The 20,410-nt window shown below is 39.8% G+C and overlaps 1 long non-coding RNA gene across 2 annotated transcripts in view; it reads right to left on the minus strand.

The window, feature by feature from the left end:
• Nucleotides 1-4,770: 4,770 nt before the first annotated feature.
• Nucleotides 4,771-20,410, minus strand: part of LOC139745161 (uncharacterized) — a 45,535-nt gene continuing 29,895 nt past the window's right edge. The window contains exons 4-6 of one of the 2 annotated variants that reach the window (XR_011711873.1): nucleotides 14,679-14,747; nucleotides 10,393-10,509; nucleotides 4,771-4,834 (exon numbers count right to left, since the gene is read on the minus strand). This is a non-coding gene — a long non-coding RNA (uncharacterized lncRNA). Of the gene's footprint in view, nucleotides 4,835-10,392; nucleotides 12,531-14,678; nucleotides 14,748-20,410 lie in introns of both variants that reach the window. The other variant, XR_011711872.1, reaches the window with a different exon arrangement.

The following is a 20,410-nucleotide window of genomic DNA, read 5'->3' on the forward strand; positions in this document are numbered from 1 at the left end:
CCCCTAGGGATGCTACAAATTGTACCTGCCAAGTTTGGTGAAAATCGGCCAAGGGGTTCTCAAGAAGAACATGAAAATGTAAAGTTTACACACGACGGACGCCAGACGAAGAGCAATAGCTCACTCGAGCCCCAATTTGGACATCTCCACCCCTCCCCCCTGCCTGCAAGGGGCACCCCTGGATCTGCTATCAAACAAACTTGAAACTACAGTCATTAATGTACTAACTCATAGTATTAACTTAGCTCTATCACTTCTGATTCTAGAGAATATTTTTAAAGATTCCTTAATTTGGGGAGGTTTGGGTCCCTTGGGTGGGACACGGTACCCATTTGAACAAATTGAGATCCTACACCCCTAGGGATGCTACCTGCCAAGTTTGGTGAAAATGGGTTATGGGGTTCTCAAGAAGAAGATGAAAATGTACAATTTAGGACCCCTCCCACCCCCCTCCCCTGGGTCCCAAGGGGGGCACCCCTGATTCCGCCATGAACAAACTTGAAACTACAGTCATCAATGTACTACTGTAAAAGTGGATATTTTCGCGCGACTAATTTTTCGCGCTAGGCCGGGTCAGAAGAGTTTCGCGTGTTTTTAATTCCGCGGAATCAAGACATCACGCACAGGAACGTATGGCAAGCAAAAATATTCGCGTGCTTTTATTTTCGCGCTAGTTTCTGGTTGCGCGAAATGCGCGAAAATTTCAACACCGCGAAAATTTCCACTTTTACAGTAACTCATAGTATGAACTTAGCTCTATCACTTCTGGTTCTAGAGAAGACTTTTTAAGATGCCTTAATTTTGGGGGTTGGGCCAGCTGGGGCCCCTGGGTGGGGCATGGTGCCCATTTTAACAAATTGAGATCCGAACCCCCTAGGGATGCTACCTGCAAAGTTTGGTGAAAATCCATCATGAGGTTTTCAAGAAGATGATGAAAATGTACAATTTAGGCCCCATTTGGACCGCCCCAAGGGGGGCACCCCTGGATCTGCCATAAACAAACTTGGAACTACAGTCATTAATGTGAAATTAATTTTTAAAGATTCCTTAATTTTGGGGGGTTTGGGGGCCTTTTCACAAATTGAGATCCTAACCCCCTAGGGATGCTACCTGCCAAGTTTGGTGAAAATCGGTCTTGGGGTTTTTAAGAAAAAGATGAAAATGTAAAAAGTTTACGCACAACGCATGCCGGACGAAGAGCAATCGCAATGGCTCAGCTAAACATTAAAATGTGATATTTGTCCCTGCCAAAAAAACAGTAGATCCATAAGAGCATTACATTAAGTATAGACACATCAAAAATTTTTTGAATTGTAGCTCACTCATATCACTAACCTCCATACCAAATTTGAACAAAATTCGTTAACAAATGTAGCCTAAAGAGCGCACACAAACCACTCACCAATATGACCTTTGACCCTATAAAAGACGGAACAGTGGGGGCAGCAAATCCAAAATCTATAGGCTTGCAGATATCATGATAAACCTCCGTACCAATTTGAACAAAATCCGTAAGCAAATGTGACCTCTAGAGCGCACACAAACTATGCACAAAAATATGGCATTTTACCCTATAAAAGACAAAACACTGGGGGCAGCATCACCCAAAATTATAGGTGTTGAGGATATTACAAATATGAACCTCCATACAAAATTTCAAAGAAATCCATCACAGTTTGTGGCTGCTTGAGTGCACACAAGAATGTGACGCGGCGGCGGCGATAACGCTGCCGAATCCAAAGTATCCTCTGGCATACATGCCAGGGGATACAACTAGAAGTGTCACTAAATGGCTGGTATTCTGATAGCACAGACTAATACCCCTTTCCCGCTGAAGAAAATCTTCCCCGGGGGCACCTGGGGGCACCCGGGGAACCCCGCAGTGTGAAAGGTCACTCGGTTGAAACCTAGGGGAAGCCTAGGTGAAACACCGATGAAATTTTGGGCAATTCTTACCCGAGAAGCGTCCTGGGTAAACACCGATAGTTCAACGGGAGATCACCCGGTGGTTCACCGAGAGCGCCCAGCGTGAAAGGTTGTCTCGGTGAAACACCGGGGGAAATATGCAGATTATGTCAAAGGTCATGTTTTGTTTCTGGTCATGCACACGTTTTCAGCTAGCTAGCGCGCACTCGACCTCCCAAATCCACACCTACAGGGTACTAATATTTTAATTCGTGTTTGTAAACATACACACGACACTACATAGTACAGTTGTTGTATGTCGTTTCGTGTGCAATGTGGCGTTCACAGTGCGACGGCATTGTTTTGCATCGTGCTGTGCATTGTATTGTTTAATTAGCACGCCGTGTATACAAAACTAATATAGGTTTACAGTGTACTTGATCGATTTGATGCTTCCTCCTTCTTCGTCTTCCTCTAGTGTCTAGCTCTTAACTCTTCCAGTAAAGTCTGATACAGTCCGCCTCTTGCTTGATTTTTTCGTATTTTGTGCTTTTCTCGTCAAGTGCTGGGTTTACAGTGTGAAGGAGAAATCCGTTGACGTTTTGTGCTGTTGAAATTTGAGGGAATTTTGCGAATGGCTGGGAGTGTGGACTAAGTTAGTATGAGACTTTAGTCCAGACTGGTGGCACATTAACTTGTAAAAAGGCCTAACTTTTGGCATTCAGATAACAACTAACTCAAACATTTGTTAGTTTCCTGCAGGAGGTAGTTTAAAGTCTGAACTAACCCAACAGTACGTACCATACAGTACATATTGTACAGTACATACCGGGGCTTGACTAGTCATGGCTATCTAAGCGTGCAATGTGATGGTGACCGGAAAAATCTGCACCAGTTTCACAGATTTGAACAGTGCGGACTGTGTACGTGTACTGTGTATGTAGCTTGCAAATCTCTGAAATGCAATTATTATCAACTTTAAATTATTCTCTTATGGCAGGAGGATGTGGTAATCAGCAAATTTTCTCAGAATAATTCTCGTATAAGTTTGTCATATCAGCCCATATCGGAAGGTAAGTCGATTCTTATTTTTTTCCGTAAAATAAGTGCTGATTAACTAAGCTTGGGTTAACTTTATTAAAAGTTAATTTTATCGTAGACTTTCGGGGAAACTTCCTCAGGGGTTATTCACTTTCCTCACAAGACTGTCAACCGTGCCAATGTATATGAAGTCCTTCTGTAATGCATATGCTAGTGAGCCCAATGCTGGAGTTTTGTACAGCTGCTCGTCGGTCTTGTGATTCACAGGACTGTGCCAGTGTGTGAGATAAAGCTGTAGTTGTGTTTTGTGCGTTGCATCAGCGAAAAAGTGTGAGTCTTATGTACCAGGCTTTTCATTGTACATTTCAGCTGCAATTAATATTTATTTCAGACTTAGTCTGAAGTTTAGCTGGTTTCTGTTGTGTGTATATAAAGCTATCCTCTTGCTGGACAGCAGAAGTACTTACCCTTGTTCATAGTACACACAGGCAAGGTTTCCGTGTACAACAGCATGGTTTGAGCTAAGCTGCAGAGCTCGGAGATATGCACCAACCGCTCTACAAATGAGATAAAGATCAGACATTGTGACATCATCACACCAGTCTTAAAATGATTTCATAAAACGAAATGTCTGGATCCGCCATGAACAAACTTGAAACTAGTCATCAATGTACTAACTCATTGTATCAATTTATGCCGAACACGTCTGGTTCTAGAGAAGATTTTTATCTTTTATTTTTTATTTTTATATTTATTTATTTATTTATTTCGATTTTGATTTTGATTTTTTTTTGCATTTTTTTGCATTTTTTTGCATTTTTTTTTTTTTTTTTGGGGGGGGGGGGGGGGGGGAATATGTTGCCCATTTGAACAAATTGAGATCCTTTCTTCCAAAGGAGAAACCTGCCTAACTACGGTGGGCGAAATTGTACATGAATTAATGTTTTTGGATTTGGGGGTATTGTGCAGGGCACTCTCAATAAAATACAATTACAGTTGAACCTCTCTTATCCGGCCTCCCTTTATCCGGATCTTGCTATTATACGGACGCAATCTTGCCGTGATTTTTTTTTAAATAATTACGGGAGGAAAGGGGGATTCCCAACTCCTTGAGAACTCCTACACAAACACACATGAATTACATATACTTGATACATTTCTTAATAATTATTTAGGTAAATCATCCCAAGAATTTATAAAAGAAAACGATTTCATTCTTGCAAACACAAACCTCTATTTTGGGGTCTGTTACTGAGTGTAACAATGAAAAGGTTGCAGTACTACTACGTGGTACTACAATGGGCTACATAGTACATGTGTATGTAAAATTATGTACATGTATAAAGCATTGAGTCTCCCTTATCCGGCCAAATCCCTTATCCGGATGAGCCCCGGTCCCGACTTGTCTGGATACGAGAGGTTCAACTGTACATCAAAATTTTGTTACATCAAAGTAAAAATTCAGGTACAAATTCATTTTGTTATGATGGGACTCACCTGTTCAAGTAATATACAATATCATTCCATCTTCCCACTTTCTGCGAGTCAAATGTTCCATAGAAGTTATGTGTATATTCAGCACTGAATTGAATGATAATGGCAAATAATACAATATGCTAGTCTACATGGTAGGTATTCACCTGGTAAAAAAAAAAAAAGCATGCTAGATATGAACTGTTCCACATTTTTCGACATCCAGCTGACTTGAACAAATATCTCCACTTGCAGATCCATCCCAACTTTCCACCAATCACAAACAGCGAGCAAAATGGGCAAGAAATTATTCTTTGCACACTCAAGTCTCACCTGTCAAAGATGCGGGATCTTCCTTGAGAACATTACCAAGGTTGATGTAAGCATCCAAGAAGTTGGGATCTAGTGTCACAGCCTGAACCGCTTTCAGAAAGCAGGGGGAATAATTGCTACCCTTAACATATGTCAATGCAAGTTGATGGAATTTGTAATTTTCATGAAAAAATTGATTTTTGTCGTATTTTCTTTATATTTTCTTGGTATTGTTGTCCACTCATACGTCATAACCTCTAGTAGTCTCCTCATCCAGCGGTTCCAACTCCAAAACTTTAAAAATCCATAACTTTTGCATCGATTGTCCGATTTTCCTCAAACTTTCACTGATATGTTCTACTAATGTTGCTGCTTTCACTCAATCCACATTGTTCTTGGGGTTTATCTTCCCTTTAATGGTTTCATCTCCCAAGGTGTTATGGTCATGATAATTATTACATATCAAAACTAGAAATGTCGCTATGGCGACTGGTATGCCTCTGCCATAATGCATGATTCTCCTAATAGGTCTATAGTACATGTGGACAATGTGTGATTACATTTTCACAAAATTGGCAAAATATTAAAATGACATGTTTGTCACAAATGTATCGAATGTTCACCTTCCTTGACCTATGTTTAATTGGATGAATAGGAGAGCATGTATTTGGGGATTTAAGAACTTTAACTTCGACTTTGACCCTTTCATAAGTTTACACACTTGAGTAATTTTCAAGGTATGGAGAAAACGTGCAATTTCTGTACTGAACAGTAAATTGTTATCATTTTCATCTGGCCTTTGATTCATAAGAGAATCACTGTCAGGCAGAACATACATAAATATATACTAAGTTTAAAGATAACTTGTGCCACTTCCGAGATATGGAGAAAGAAGTAAGTTCAGCACTTTCACTTGATCTTTGACCTTTTGACCTTTGACCTTCTTGGCAAAAAAAAAAAAAAAAAAAATCCCAGACAATCTCCAGTGGGTTATACATGCATACATCAAGTTAAAAAAAAAAATAATCCTGCTGGCATTGCATAAATATAAGGAAAATAATACAATTTTGAAGCATTGCCCTTGACCTTTGACCCCTGACCTTTGACCCCATGAACCCCAAATTCCCTAGCTAACCACTGCCAGTCAGTACATGCATATATACTTTGTTCCATAAAGATACCTTGAACAATTTCCAAGATACAGAGAAAAAAGTGAAATTTTAACATTTTACTTGACCTTTTGACCTTTGACCTTATGACCCCAAACTTTCGCCAGAGAATCTTAATTGGGTAATACATGTATACACTAAGTTTCAGGAAAATATCTTCTGGCATTGCATAGATATGGGGGAAATAGTGAAATTTTAAGCATTTGACCTTGACCTTTTGACCTTTGACCTTGAGCACGTGCACCCAAAAGTTGATTGGCACAACTTCACCCCCTAATACACATACATGCCAAGTTTCATTAGGATACCTCAAAAGGTCTTACATTTATGTCCAGCAACTTTGCATACATTTCAGAGTAACAAATTTGATTTGAATCCCTTTAAAACTGGAGAAGTTGTTCTATCTGCAGGGCGTTTTTATTTCGAGGCAATAACACAGTTACTGTGGCAACGCACTTCTGCTGCTCTTACAAATTTATCTGCCACAACTTCACAAGTTTTTCACATGTGCCAATTACTTTTTTTATGAATTGTGAAAAAAACTTAGCCCTAACCAGGCCGGGCTTTTTGGCCTGTTCTGTGCCCCCCCCCCCCCGAGATCTCAGCCGTCGATCACGCAATCGCCTTGAAAATTGGCACATACATTACTTGTCGCGTAATCTTATTGTGTTTTCTAATCTATTTGTATGAGTAGCAAAGTGCGCTTAGAAACGTCAGTATGAAGCGCCATATAAATGCAATTATTATTATTATTATTATTATTATCTACCAATCTATAAAAGAAAAAATTTGAATTTTTCATTTTTTAATTTTACATTAATATGCCTGAAATCATAAATTTTGCTCTAATTCAGAAAATAAAGCTAATGACATTCTAATTTTTGGTGACATTATTCCTTGTAGTATTCCTAACAATGTACTTGAAAAAAAAATCTGGTATCAAAATTAATTTCTTATGTATTCTATTGTTTTATGAATATCTTATGTATTTCTTTGTTTTTTGACTTTTTTTTCGTTTTTTCACAAAATTTATTACAGAATCTATTTAGAGCATAAGAATGCTAAAATTAATTGATTTCAGCCATTGAAAGTGAAAATAATCATATCTTTTTGAATAAGGTGAGAAAAACTCTATTTGCATTATTTGACTTGGTACATAAATTTACGTTTTTGAGCCATTTTCGTTCTGACAAGCATGTATAAAAGGTCGTGCAGCATTGTAAAGGTATGTCTGATTTTCGCGAAAATGGTGTCATAAGATGTGCGAGACTTGAAAGTAAAAAGTAAGTGAGTCAAAAAAATTCGCGTGGCAGAATGGTCGCGGAAAATGTCGAGGGGGGTTGATTCAAACCCCCCCGGCCCTTCTAGGGTTAAGTACTAATTGTGACCGGCGACAACGGTTTCAGGCAAAAGTCAGGAATTTTGAAAATTCATTTTTTCACTGAATCACATTGCCCATTTCCTAAGTTTTGCATTGATATAAAACACTTGTATTCTTCGGCACCATAAGTGGGCATAGAAAGCGAAAGAAAATGCACTTTTTAAGTTGCTAGCCTGACAAAATTGCGAGAAAACGGGCTTTGAAGATTCACCTCTTTCTCAAAGACAATGTCCGAGCGGCGATGCGAGGTGAGAATCACCCATCCGTACGATGGTGCCAATCGATGTTAAGTTCCGCCTCTAGCAACCACATCGCCTTCTGATTGGCTCACTGAGAGAGTCAAATTTCCCGGGCACCCTTCCCAGGAGCTCAGCGTATGGAGCCGAAAAACAATGCGGTTCGCTCGGGTTTGTTTTACCAGTACGTCTTTCAAGATGGCGGATACGATAATTGCACGTATGGTGTACATGTGTATAGTGCACGCATTACGCAATGGCATCCACACGCCATGACCATGCGCATGTATCAGGAACGGGTGGTGAATCCACACTTTTACAAATCGCGTTTTCATTGTTATTGATTTGACTTTATCATTGGCGACCCTTTTGAAGGTAGAAAAATGCCAGTGCTGGCAAGGGTCGCGCTTCCTGTTTGTTTTGCTTTTACAAGCCGTGCATATGTTGCCTTGTTCGGTGGTGTTAATTATATTAAAACAAAAAAAAAACAAACAAACACGACTCGTTAGTTTGGTGCGATCTTGATGTGTAGTATTTGAATATAACTTGTTACACATGACCTCTCCTTTCCTCTCATCTACCTTCCCTTGAGTCAGTCTGCTGTCATAATTTTTACTACAAATCATGTACAAATAGACTATTTTTTTTTCTTTTCACACGATTATGTCGTGCTACATGATTTTTGTTTCACTTCCGTAGTTGAAGCCAAACGAAGAGCACGCACTACAGAGCGAGCGTATAGACCACTATAGCAAGTGAACAATTGAGCATGTAATCATGCACGCGTGGACAAAGCATTCCCAAAACGATGCAACTGGTGTCTCCGAAAGCCGAATTATGTAAATGTGTGCGACGCACCAGCCAATCACATGCGAGACCCTGCGCCGTAGCAACGCTGGGGATATTGGCGCGGCGTTCGAAAGAAGCTCAAAACTGACGAGTGCGATCCAACATAAGGTGCTTAAAATTCCATTTTCGATAGAAAAAACGTCGTCTTAGGCTATGAAATTTAGTGTAGATGTAGAAAACATATCAAAGATTTGATTTCTGCAAAAAACCCAAATCGACAAAAATAATGGTAAAGATCGTTGTACCCCGCCTAGGAGGGAATTTGCTCTTGCGACTTTTGCCTGAAACCGTTGTTGCGGGTCACAATTAGATTTTCATGCTTTTAACCATATTTGGAGCTGGTTATAATATGCTGTTACAATGGTTATGCACTTCGCGCTCCTGTTGAAAAGCATGTCTTGATTCATGTTTTTTATGTGCCAATTTTCTTGACAATTCCTGAAAAACTGAAGAAGTTTGATCTACAAGCGTCATACCTGGTTTTGAGGGACTTAAAGGGATAGTACAGTATTGGTGGAGATGAGAATTGGGCTTTTAACTTTTTGCGAGATACCAAGAAAACACTTATGATATAGTACAGAGCATACCATTTTAAGAGGAATTCAAAGTTTATTTGATGGAAATTGGGTTTGGAATGACTGAAGCATCCAAAAACAAAATAAGACAAAGCAATCGTAACAATTGCTCTTTTTTGGATATCTCAGCCATTTGAAAACCAATTTTCATCAAATAAACGTTGAATCCTTCTTAAAATTACATGCTCTTTCATATTTCATAAGAAGTTTCTCATAATCTCACTTACGAATGTTCAAAACATGAACCCCCTCCTCAACCAGTACTGTACAGTCCCTTTAAAGTTTTGAGTGCCCCCCCCCCCCCCCCCCCCCCCCCCCCCCACAGTAGGGAGCTTTTGCAATTTTTATCTTCACTTGGGGACATTTGGTGCATACTAAAGTGATTTTTTTCACTATACTTAAAATGAACATCTATTTTAAAACGTGATAAAACCTCTGCCGGCCAAGTTCTCCATGGCTTATCAGTAAGTTAGAATTGCACAGAAAAAACAACAACAACTAGCTATACCTTTCCAGAGAAGGCCAACATAGTATTTAGTTTTGGATGATGCGATATGCATAGGCCAGGCCGTATGCATGGCCCAACACTTTCACGTCACGGCACTTTTCAGTTTTTGCAATTCAGTTTTCACTGTACCTGCATGTTTGCTTGAGATAGACCTTTTACTAGACGAGCTTGGGCTTTTACTTGAAGCAATTGCTTGTAAGCAATTCGGCCCCATGGCTTAAATCTGGGCCACTGTTCCCCCATCATGGGGCCGAATGCATAAGCAATTGCTTCAAGCAAAAGCACAAGCTCGTCTAGCAAAAGGTCTAGCAAAAGGTTTAGCTCAAGCAATTGCTTAAATCCATATGCATAACCTTTTGCTTGTCCCGCACAAGCAAATGCTTGCGTTTTCAACAAAAGGGACATCACGCCTGCGCTAACACTGAAGCAAATCGAATGGGGTTTTCTGTTAGATGTGGGCAATGAGTTATAGTTTCATACCCTGAATTTGTATTTAGATTGATTCACTATTTTTAAAGATATCATTGCGAGGGGTCCCGTTGTAATTTTATGTGGGACATACTGTATTGCACGAAAAAATGAAATGGTGCTAGACGGGTCCTCAAGCACTTACCAAAACTTTGTTTTCACTTTAAAGTCGATTCAAATCCAATTGACAAGCATGCAAACAATTGGTAGGCACTATAACAGATACCATGTTGAACATCGATAAACGTCGGATAAGTCGAAGAAAATTCGACGTAAGCGGACCTCGAAGTTCATGTACCTCGAACCATTTTCTTCAGTCCCGACTAATTTGAGGTATGCGAGGTTGACTGTAGTATGAAAATATCCCGCAATAACCAGCAATGATCTTGCCCCAGGTATGACAAAGTTACTGTACCAAACATTAAATAATTCAGCCTTCTCATCCTTTTTATGAAGAAACAAGAAAGGATCCTACCTTCTCAAAGTGATGAATGGCGAGCCAGATTTCTCCTTGGCTATTGAACACACACCCCAAGTTACTCCAGGCCACAGCAAAGTTTGGCTGGGTCTCAATTGCCTTCAAGTAACATGCCTGTTACAACAGTGGAGCCAACAACACCGCACAGTCGAAGCACCCAGGCAACGACAAGGGTTGGCAGGAAGAAGGGAAAAGGAAAAGCAAGAGGGAGAAGAGAAGAGAGGCAAAATAGAGGGAGTGCCCACACAACCAGTTGTAAGCAAGGTGGATAGAAACAGAGAGATGGGGAGATAAGGAGATCAATTAGTATTAAGTTGAGAAAAGTGTTTTTCTGCACGCTGTGCAGATATGGGGAGTGTGGCTTTGCAGTCACATTTGAGAATCATTTGTTTTTGGTACTAAGAAATGGAACACTGTTCTTTGCCTACTTGAGCATAACAAACAGGCAGATCTAACACTTCTGCCTTAATCATTATGGGACAAATGCTCCCATTCTCTTTGCAATGTGATTCTCAGACATGGCTACACGCGCGCTTACCGCGCTGGCAAGCAGCAGAATAATTTGTATACACATCTCAACTCCCATGACACCCAATCAATAGTGTTAGGTTCAGATTTACGATGTCCTTCATACAATAATACCATGCCAAACATTTCCAGTTCAAATCTTCCCCAGACATTCTTGGTATAAACTTTGATAAAAAATTTCAGGAATTTTATGTTGTCACAAAGATAAATCAGAACCAGCTGTAATTGTTGGATCACCATGGGAAATGCATACAAATCATGCGCATAGACAGCATACACTTCCTGCACAGCTCTCTAAGCTTACATGGATTTGATTCCTTGGCATCCCAACCAACAGTACAACACTCTGGTTATTTCTCTATTCATAGATCCACTCTAAATCCTCAGCATCCAGAGTTGATCCAATTGTGATAAGTTCTTTGAAATCCACTAATATCAATTAATCAATTTAAATATTCACCAAAGCTTTCTTCATTGGCTGGAGAACCATGGCAAATGCATGTAAACTACGCACTAATGCAGCTTGGGCAGTATTCTGCTGGAATGACTGTGCAAACACATTTCCGTTTTCTGTCCTTCAACCAACAGCAAGTATCTTGGTTCTCACATATATCTCTTCGCAAGTATTGAAATGGTCATCTCTAAATAACAGCATCATCAGTAGGCTGCATACATTTTGTACAGTCCACATGACAATCAGAGAAATGATAACAAATCTGCAACTACAAACTTCACATTGCTTCAGGAGTCCAAGTGAAAGATGCTTAAAACCTCTTTTGTTTTAGGATAAATATGGTTTTGGTCTATTTTTGGTGGGTACACCAATCACTGGTAGCTGGTGAACCAACATGTTCCTGCAGTGGTTGGAACCTGAATGGAAAGTGCAACGCAAGCTTTGCAGCAAATCACGCTTCGTTTGAACCAGCCAGTTCTTGGCAGCAATGCGCATGACACATTACAAAAAAAAAAAGAGAAAAGGGCAGTGCTCAAGACGAATGCCAACAGTGCAGCTTATGCCTAGAACTTGGCAGCGCAACGCCTGCAAGCATTATGCACAATGCAAGAAAATGCCTGGCAAAGCAGCCACAGAAGACCACATCCCCGCGCTTGTAGTCTGCGCATGACAGAGCTCAAACGTGCGCAAGAGCAGCAGGAACAGCGCTCGTGTGTGACAGAATTGTTCTTTAAGGAATGTGTGTTTTACCTGATGACGTCTTTAAATACTGGCTAATGATGTTGCTTTAGTGGAGTTTAATAAATGTGTACATTATTCTTTTTTTCCTTCCTCAAATAGTCTGTATACGTTTGTTAATATTCACAAATTGGCATGTTCCTATCAACTTTCATTTTCCTTCACATTTTTTGTGTTTTGTTTTTCTTGTGGAACAGTTTGCTTAAATTTCCTCCAGCCACAACACATGTCTTACTGCTTGGCTAACTGAAGGAACTACCAAGTCATGAACCAGTATTCCCAGGCGTTAATGCATTTGACGTCGTCCAGGGGCAACTCTTTGGGTCCGTGCGACGTCATCCCGAAGGGCATAAAAGGAACACAACTTGAATCAACCTATGGCACACAGATGACTCTTTCCGATGTAGACCTTAACCTTGAGAAGTGCATGAATGAATATATAAAGAATGAGAGAAGAAAAAGAAAAAAATGTTAGTTAGTAATGATCTGCAAAACTTAAGGTAGCAAAATTTGGCGAGAACAGTTATTCAACATTATTCACACATAAAAGAGATTGATTCATTCTAGTAACAATTCAACTTTTCGGTAGCAGACTATGCCATGGTCGGGAGATTTTCATTTGCAGCCAGGAATAGCCTTTAAGTACTAGAATATAAATGGGGTGCAATCAAGGGCAAAATTGAAGAAAGCATCACTGGCTAATTCATCAAATTGACATTGGCTCATGTAAAGCAACTATAACTAGCGCAGAGCCTATCCAGAGCGCACATGATCAAACTGGACATGTCAACCAAACACCAAGTTCCAAATTGCAAGGTCACAATTACTGTTACATCTTGATAAGTTTTGGAATTGTTGCCATACATATACATGACTGCCAAAACAGTATTTTTCAAACGTACTGATTTCAATCTTACAGCACAGAATTTTTGCCTTCTCCATCAGGACTTGTGGAATTGGCTGACTAATGCAGTTTGCTCACACAAGATAATGAGTTGAATCATGAGGCAAGGTGTCCATCTGATCCTCTCTCTCTTGATGAAAAGAGTGCTGCAGCAGATGCATTCTAGCACTAAGCAATCTCACCTCTACCAGGCATTGAGTCATGTGTTGGCATGACAAACCAACTTGAAAGAAACACATCTTAAAGACCAAGAGGTATGCTGGCAACCCAACCCTTTTAGGATTCAAATTCAATAGATTTTATTTTTTGTATTTATTGATTTTGCGAGATCTAAAACCATCATTTAAAATGTACATGTGGGACTGGGGATGCTGAAATTCACTTAAATGCAAATTACAGTGGGTTCCTTTGAAATTTTTTCCTCAAAGCTTTGCTAAAGGGTAAAAGATGGATACATTTAAATACTTTAGAAGTCATGTGACATTTTGTCAATTACAAAAGGGTGAAATGACCTGCGGAATTACTCTGGACAAATGTAACGTTACTAACCGTAACGTTACTAACCATGCTTTTGGGGGTCTAGCTAAGAAATTATTGGTTGAACTGCTAAAAAACATTGTGTGAACATCTGTCATGATGCAATAATTGAAATTAATGCAACACTTTGTTTGAAGTAACTTGAATTTTTGCACACTTTTTGTTACAAGACATTGATTTTTTTGTCATGTCCTTTTTTCGTAACGTTACTAACCAGCCCTTTAAGTTACCACAGCAATTCTAATACATATGCATATTGCAATCAGTGAGATTTGGCAGATAACAATTTCTTGACTCTCGCATTGCAGAGGAGAGATTCAAAGCAAGCAAGGCAAGCTGAATTGGCTTGGGTGAAGGATGACTCGGCCAGGCTCTGCTCTCGGTCAAGCCAATTCAGGCAGCACGCGCAGCACTGCACACATGCTGGCACAAAGCAGCTTAAGCGCTATACGCCTGATGATGCATGCAGAAGCCAACCTGACCCTCAGCACAAACCAAAACCACGACACAGCTCCTCTGACGACATGTTGAAAGGCTTCTTATCGCAGCTTGCTGCCGCAGCAATGCAGCATGAGCCACTGTCAGCTTGCGAACTGGCCACCAATGCTGCATCTTGTCTTGTTGTCCAAAGAACTAGGGGCTCGTCTCAACATGATCACTCTCTGATCCACAATGTTTATCATTGAGACAACATGCATGTAAGTGCAATAGAACACTGATTCACTTAAATTAATATTCATCACTGAACAAATATTTTTGAATGCTACACACAGCTGTTGTTATTGTCTTCATTTGTTTTTGTTCTTGGCATTCCATACTTTTTTTCTTCTTTTTTAAATGTACTGTGCCGCCAAAATCAAGGTTTTAATTTTCCCATCATTAAATATCTCAAAATCAGTGCTGTAAGCTAACTGTGAAATGGCAATATTTGTATGAAATCTGTGAAGGTATAGCGAAGTCATTGGTTGACTTGTGCTCAGGATATTCTAGCCAATAGACAGCCACTGAAAATTGCTGGTCCATATAACTGGGATGAAGTGGCCATTTTTGGGCAGCATACAGTATGCAGATTTGGGTCAATGTTACCCTTAAGGCAAAATCACCTAAAATAGAGTACTTTACCTTTGCTTCATCTAGTCTACCTAAGGCCTTCAAGAGATTTCCGAGATCACTTCGCACACAGTAGAGGTCCTGATAAAAACAATTATAAAACAATGCAAAAAATTCACGCTGGAAATCTACACGGCAAATAGAAATGTTGCTGTGGCGACTGGTACGCCTCCGCCATAATGCATGGTTCTCCTAATAGGTCTATAGTATGTCTTGACAATGCGTGATGACAGTTTAACATCACTGACAAAATACTAAAATGACATGTTTGTCACATAGGTGTTGAATGTTCACTTTCCTTGAAAAGGTTCAATTGAATGAATGGCTATATTGTCTAAAAGATATTTGGGGATTTGAAGATTTTTCCTTGACTTTTGACCCTTTTATGAGTTTATGCATTGAGTAATTTCTAATGTATGGAGAACAAGAGACCCGTTATGTATCGCAAGTTCACCTTCCATGCATTCTTGCAGACTCTTACCTGAGAACATTGGAAACTTGGGGCAGGGGGCAGTTTTGAGGGCTGGGGACGTGGGCCCGAATTCACGAAGGTGGTACAATTGAAACCATGGTTTAAACCACGGACAAAGACCGTAGTTTTGTATGAGGCGCCAAGTGTCGCATGGCCTATTTCGTTACGAAATCAGACATTTCATTGACATAATGTTAACGCTTCATAACGAAATAGGCCATGCAACACTTGGCACCCCATACAAAACTACAATCGTCGTCCATGGTTTAAATCATGGTTTCAATTGTACCACCTTTGTGAATTCGGGCCATGGTGTCCAGTTGCATATTCCATCACACTGGTAAAAATAACTGCCAAGTACACTGTACTTTATAGAAAGTTGGACTTTGCAGTTCGGAAAAAAAAAAAAAAGACTTAAAGCTCTATCAGTTCTGATTGTAAAGAAGAATATTATTTAATATTCCTTAATTTACGGAGGGCAGCCCTGGATCTGCATGAACAAACTTGGAACTACAGCCATCAATGTACAAACTCATGGTATCAACTTTGCTTTATCACTTCTGGTTCTAGAGAATAAGATTTGTTAATATTCCTTAATGTTTGGGGGGGGGGGGATTTCGAAAGGGGAGCATGGTGCCCATTTCAAGGAAATGAGATCTTGACCCCCTGACATGTTACCTGCCAAGATTGGTGCATATTCATCAAGGTGTTTTCAAGAAGAATACGAACATGGTACAATTTAAGCCCCCATTTGGACCCATCCAACTCCATTCCTCTAGGTCACAGGGGGGGGGGGGGGGCACCCCTGATTTTGCCATGAACAAACATGAAACAACAGTCATCAATATACTGATTCATTATATTAACTTAGCTCAATCACTTCTGGTTCTAGAGAAGAAGATTTTTAAAAATTCCTTTAAATTGTTTTTTTTTGTTGTTGTTGGGGGGGGGGGGGGGGGGGGGGGGCATGGTGCCAATTTGAACAAATCCAGATCCTATACTCCTAGGCATGCTATCTGCCAAGTTTGGTGAAAATCAGTCATGGCCTTCTCAAGAAGATGAAAATGTATACTGTATACGCCATATATTGCGATCGTGGAGTCCTGTACTAAACGGAGAAATGTATGCATACGTCACATATCGGCATTAGAGTCAATATTTTCGCGTGTTTTTAATTTCGCAAATAGCAACTGACTCGCGAAATTCGCAAAAATAAAAACCTCGCGAAATATTTGGCGTATACAGTAATTTAAGCCCCATTAGGACTCCTTCCCACCCCCCTCCCCTGGGTCCCAAGGGGGGCACTCCTGATTCTGCCATGAACAAACTTGAAACTACAGTCATCAATATACTAACTCATAGTATTAACATAGCTCTATCACTTCTGGTGCTAGAGAAGATTTCTAAAGATTCCTTAATTTTGGGGGCCCCCTGGGTGGGGCATGGTGCCCAATTGAACAAATTCAAATCCTAACCCCCTAGGGTGCTACCTGCCACGTTTGGGGAAAATCGGTCTTGGGGTTTTCAAGAAGAAGATGGAAATGTAAAAAGTTTACGCACGACGGACACCGGAAGACGGACGCAGGACGAAGAACGATCGCAATAGCTCACTAGGTGAGCTAAAAAGTGAAATTTTTTATATTTTTCACTTGACCTTTGACCTCACGACCTGAAACTCTACAGAGAATAGAGTTTATTGGGTAGTACATGTGTACACTAAGTTTCACGAAAATAACTTCCAGCATTGCATAGATATTGGGGAAATAGTGAAATTTTGAGCATTTGACCTTGACCTTTGACCTTGAGCATGTGCACCCATAAGTTGATAAGCACAACTTCACACACTCATTCATATACATGTCAAGTGTCATTAGGATACCTCAAACGTTTTTTTAGTTAAATGCTGTCAACAAAATTGATTAAGGACAGGACACCCTGAAAACTTGAATGCCTCCGGCGACACTTCATGGTGGAGGCATTAAAAACTAGAAATGTCGCAATGGCGACTGATGCCTCCGCCATAATGCATGATTCTCCCAATAGGCGTACAGTACAATGTTTTCACAATGTGTGATCCATGACAGTTTTACATAACTGGCAAAATATTGAAATGACAGGTTTGTCAGAAATGTCTTGACCTGGGTTTGCTGTAATTTTCTAAGAGTGCAGGTATACATATTTTGGGAATTTGGGGGAAGTTTATGCATTGAGTAATTTCCAAGGTATGAAGAAAGAGTGTGATGATGGTACAAAATATATATACATATATATATATATATTTTTTTTTTTTTTTTTTGGGGGGGGGGGGAGTATTGAAACCTGGCCTTTGACCCTAAACCTTTGACCTGTGACCTTCTGGCTGGAAATATCCTGGAGAATCTCCATTAGGTAATGCATGTATTAAGTTTTGAAACTAATAATGCAAGCATTGCATATACTAGTATGTGAGGGAATTGTAAAAGTTTGAGGAGTTGACCTTGACCTTTGACCCCTGACTATTGACCCATGACCCCTAAATTCCCTAGATAATCCCTGCCAGACAGTACATGCGAATGTACCAAGTTCCACGAAGATACATTGAACCATTTGCGAGAAAAGTGATATTGCAACATTTTCACCTAACCTTTGATCTTTTGACCTTTGACCTTATGACGTGAAACTCTCTGGAGAATCTCTACGCAGTAGTACATGTCTACACTACGTTTCACAAAAATACCTTTGGGCATTGCATAGATATAGGGAAATAGCAACATTTTCAGCATTTGACCTTGACCTTTGACCTAATGTCAATGTCACTAAAATCTCAACTAATTGTCCCATCATACATCATCCTTGGACCAAGTTTGGTGAAAGCTGCTTCATCCAGTTTTGAGTTATCACGTAAACAGATAAATTTTTGGATTTGACCTTGATCTTTGACCTTTGACCTCTGTCCGATTTCACTGAAAAACTAAACAAGTAATTGTCCCATCATACATCATCCTCCAACAAAGTTTCGTGAAATTTGCTCCATCCAGTCTTGAGTTATCGCGTAAATGGATACAATTTCATAATTTGACCTTGACCTTTGACCTTTGGCCGATTTCACCCAAAATCTAATCAAATAATTGCCCCATCATACTTCAAACTTGGACCAAGTTTGGTGAAATTCCAGTAAATGAGCAATGTTGTGTGTAAACATACCGTCCCCTCTAGCAAGAGGCAAAAACACTCTGTCCCTCGGATAGGACATAGAACGGAGGTCCCGTGTATGAGAGAGTCACAGCTCATGCACGTAAAAGATCCCGCTTCATTCATTCATCGCAAAGAGCAGGGTGTCTAACCCGGTGAAGTGGTCCCACCCCACATCCAACTGGACCCCATGGAAGACCAGCTTAGTGTAGCTGAATATGGGCTATCCAGCCATCTTCACAGATGGAAAATGAGCAACAACAATATTACTCAAGTTATCGCGTAAACGAAAGCGGACGGACGTACGGACGGACAACCCGAAAACATGCCTCCGGCACCACTTTGTGGCGGAGGTATAAAAAAACTAGAGATGTTGCTATGGCGACTGATGCCTCCGCCAGAATGCATGATTCTCCCAATAGGTCTATAGTATAATGTCTTCACAATGTGAGATAACAGTTTCACATAACTGGCAAAATACTGAAATGACAGGTTTCTCAGAAATATCTTGAATGTTCACTTTCCTTGAACTACGTTTGCTATAATTGTCTATTAAAGATTGCAGGTACACGTATTTGGGGAATTGAGGATTTTTACCTGACTTCTGACTGACCCTTTTATAAGTTTATGCACTGAGTTATTTTCAAGGTATAAAGAAAGAGTGTAATTACAGTATGAAATAGATTTTTTTTGCACTTAAATCTGGCCTTGACCCGTAACCTTTGACCTTCTGGCAGGAAATTTCCCAGAGAATCTCCATTAGGTAATACATGTTTATTAAGTTTTAAAAATAATAATGCAAGTACTGCATGTACTAGAATATGAGGGAAATAGTAAAATTTTGACGAGTTGACCTTGACCTTTGACCCCCACGACCGCTAAATTCCCTAGATAATCCCTGCCAGTCAGTACATGTGTATGTACCAAGTTCCATGAAGATACATTGAACCATTTGTGAGAAAAGTGAAATTGTAACATTTTCACCTAATCTTTGACCTTTTGACCTTATGACATGAAACTCTCTGGAGAATCTTTATGCAGTAGTACATGTCTACACTAAGTTTCAAGAAAATACCTCTGGGCATTGCATGGATAAGGGGAAATAGCAACAATTTTAGCATTTGACCTTGACCTTTTGACCTCTTGCCAGTGTCACTAAAATCTACTCAACTAACTGCGGTATCATACATCATCCTTGGACCAAGTATGGTGAAAGCTGCTTCATCCAGTTTTGAGTTATCACGTAAAAAGATACATTTTAGGATTTGACCTTGATCTTTGACATTTGACCTCTGTCCGATTTCACTCAAAAATTAATCAAGTAATTGTCCTACCATACATCATCCTTGGACAAAGTTTGGTGAAATTTGCTTGATCCAGTCTTAATTTATCGCGTAAACAGATATTATTTCATGATTTGACCTTGACCTTTGGCCGATTTCATCCAAAATCAAAATAAGTAATTGCCCCATCATACTTTATACTTGGACCAAGTTTGGTAAAATTCCAGTCAATATTACTCAAGTTATCGCGTAAACGAATGCGGACGGACGTACGTACGACGTACAACCAGAAAACATAATGCCTCCGGCACCACTTCGTGGCGGAGGCATAAAAAAACTTTTACAATTGTACAAATAATTAACCCAGTCATAACCAAAGTCGAAGCAACAGTGTGCTATTGAAGATTACGAAAAATACCCAAATCAGGAACCCCTTCTCTGTTCTATAAATGTCCTACACAACATGGCCCAACTGGCAACTTTACGGGAAATCTTACTCATATCACACTCTTTTGGGGAGGGGAGGGAAGGGCTAGTAGGTTATAAAAATTGCTTTGAAGAAAAAAAAAATCAAGTCCTTAGTTTGCGTATTATATTAGCAACTTCCCTTCAAAAGTTGCAAAGCAAATTCATAATGCTTGTATAATCAAGTATGTATACATGTAGGTCCCCGATCAAACTACTAAAAACTGAAATTACTGATTTTCATTTTTGCTAAATATGATCAGATCCCTTCATATAAGGATTTATAATAAAGATGAGAGGATGAATAAGGCTGGATTTCCTTTTTTGACCTATGCCAAGATGGCTATCATTAC

Source organism: Diadema antillarum, unplaced genomic scaffold (genome assembly GCF_040938485.1).
Source record: "Diadema antillarum isolate AM-2024a unplaced genomic scaffold, OU_Dant_1.0 seq00001237_RagTag, whole genome shotgun sequence".
Classification (NCBI taxonomy): Eukaryota; Metazoa; Echinodermata; class Echinoidea; order Diadematoida; family Diadematidae; genus Diadema; species Diadema antillarum.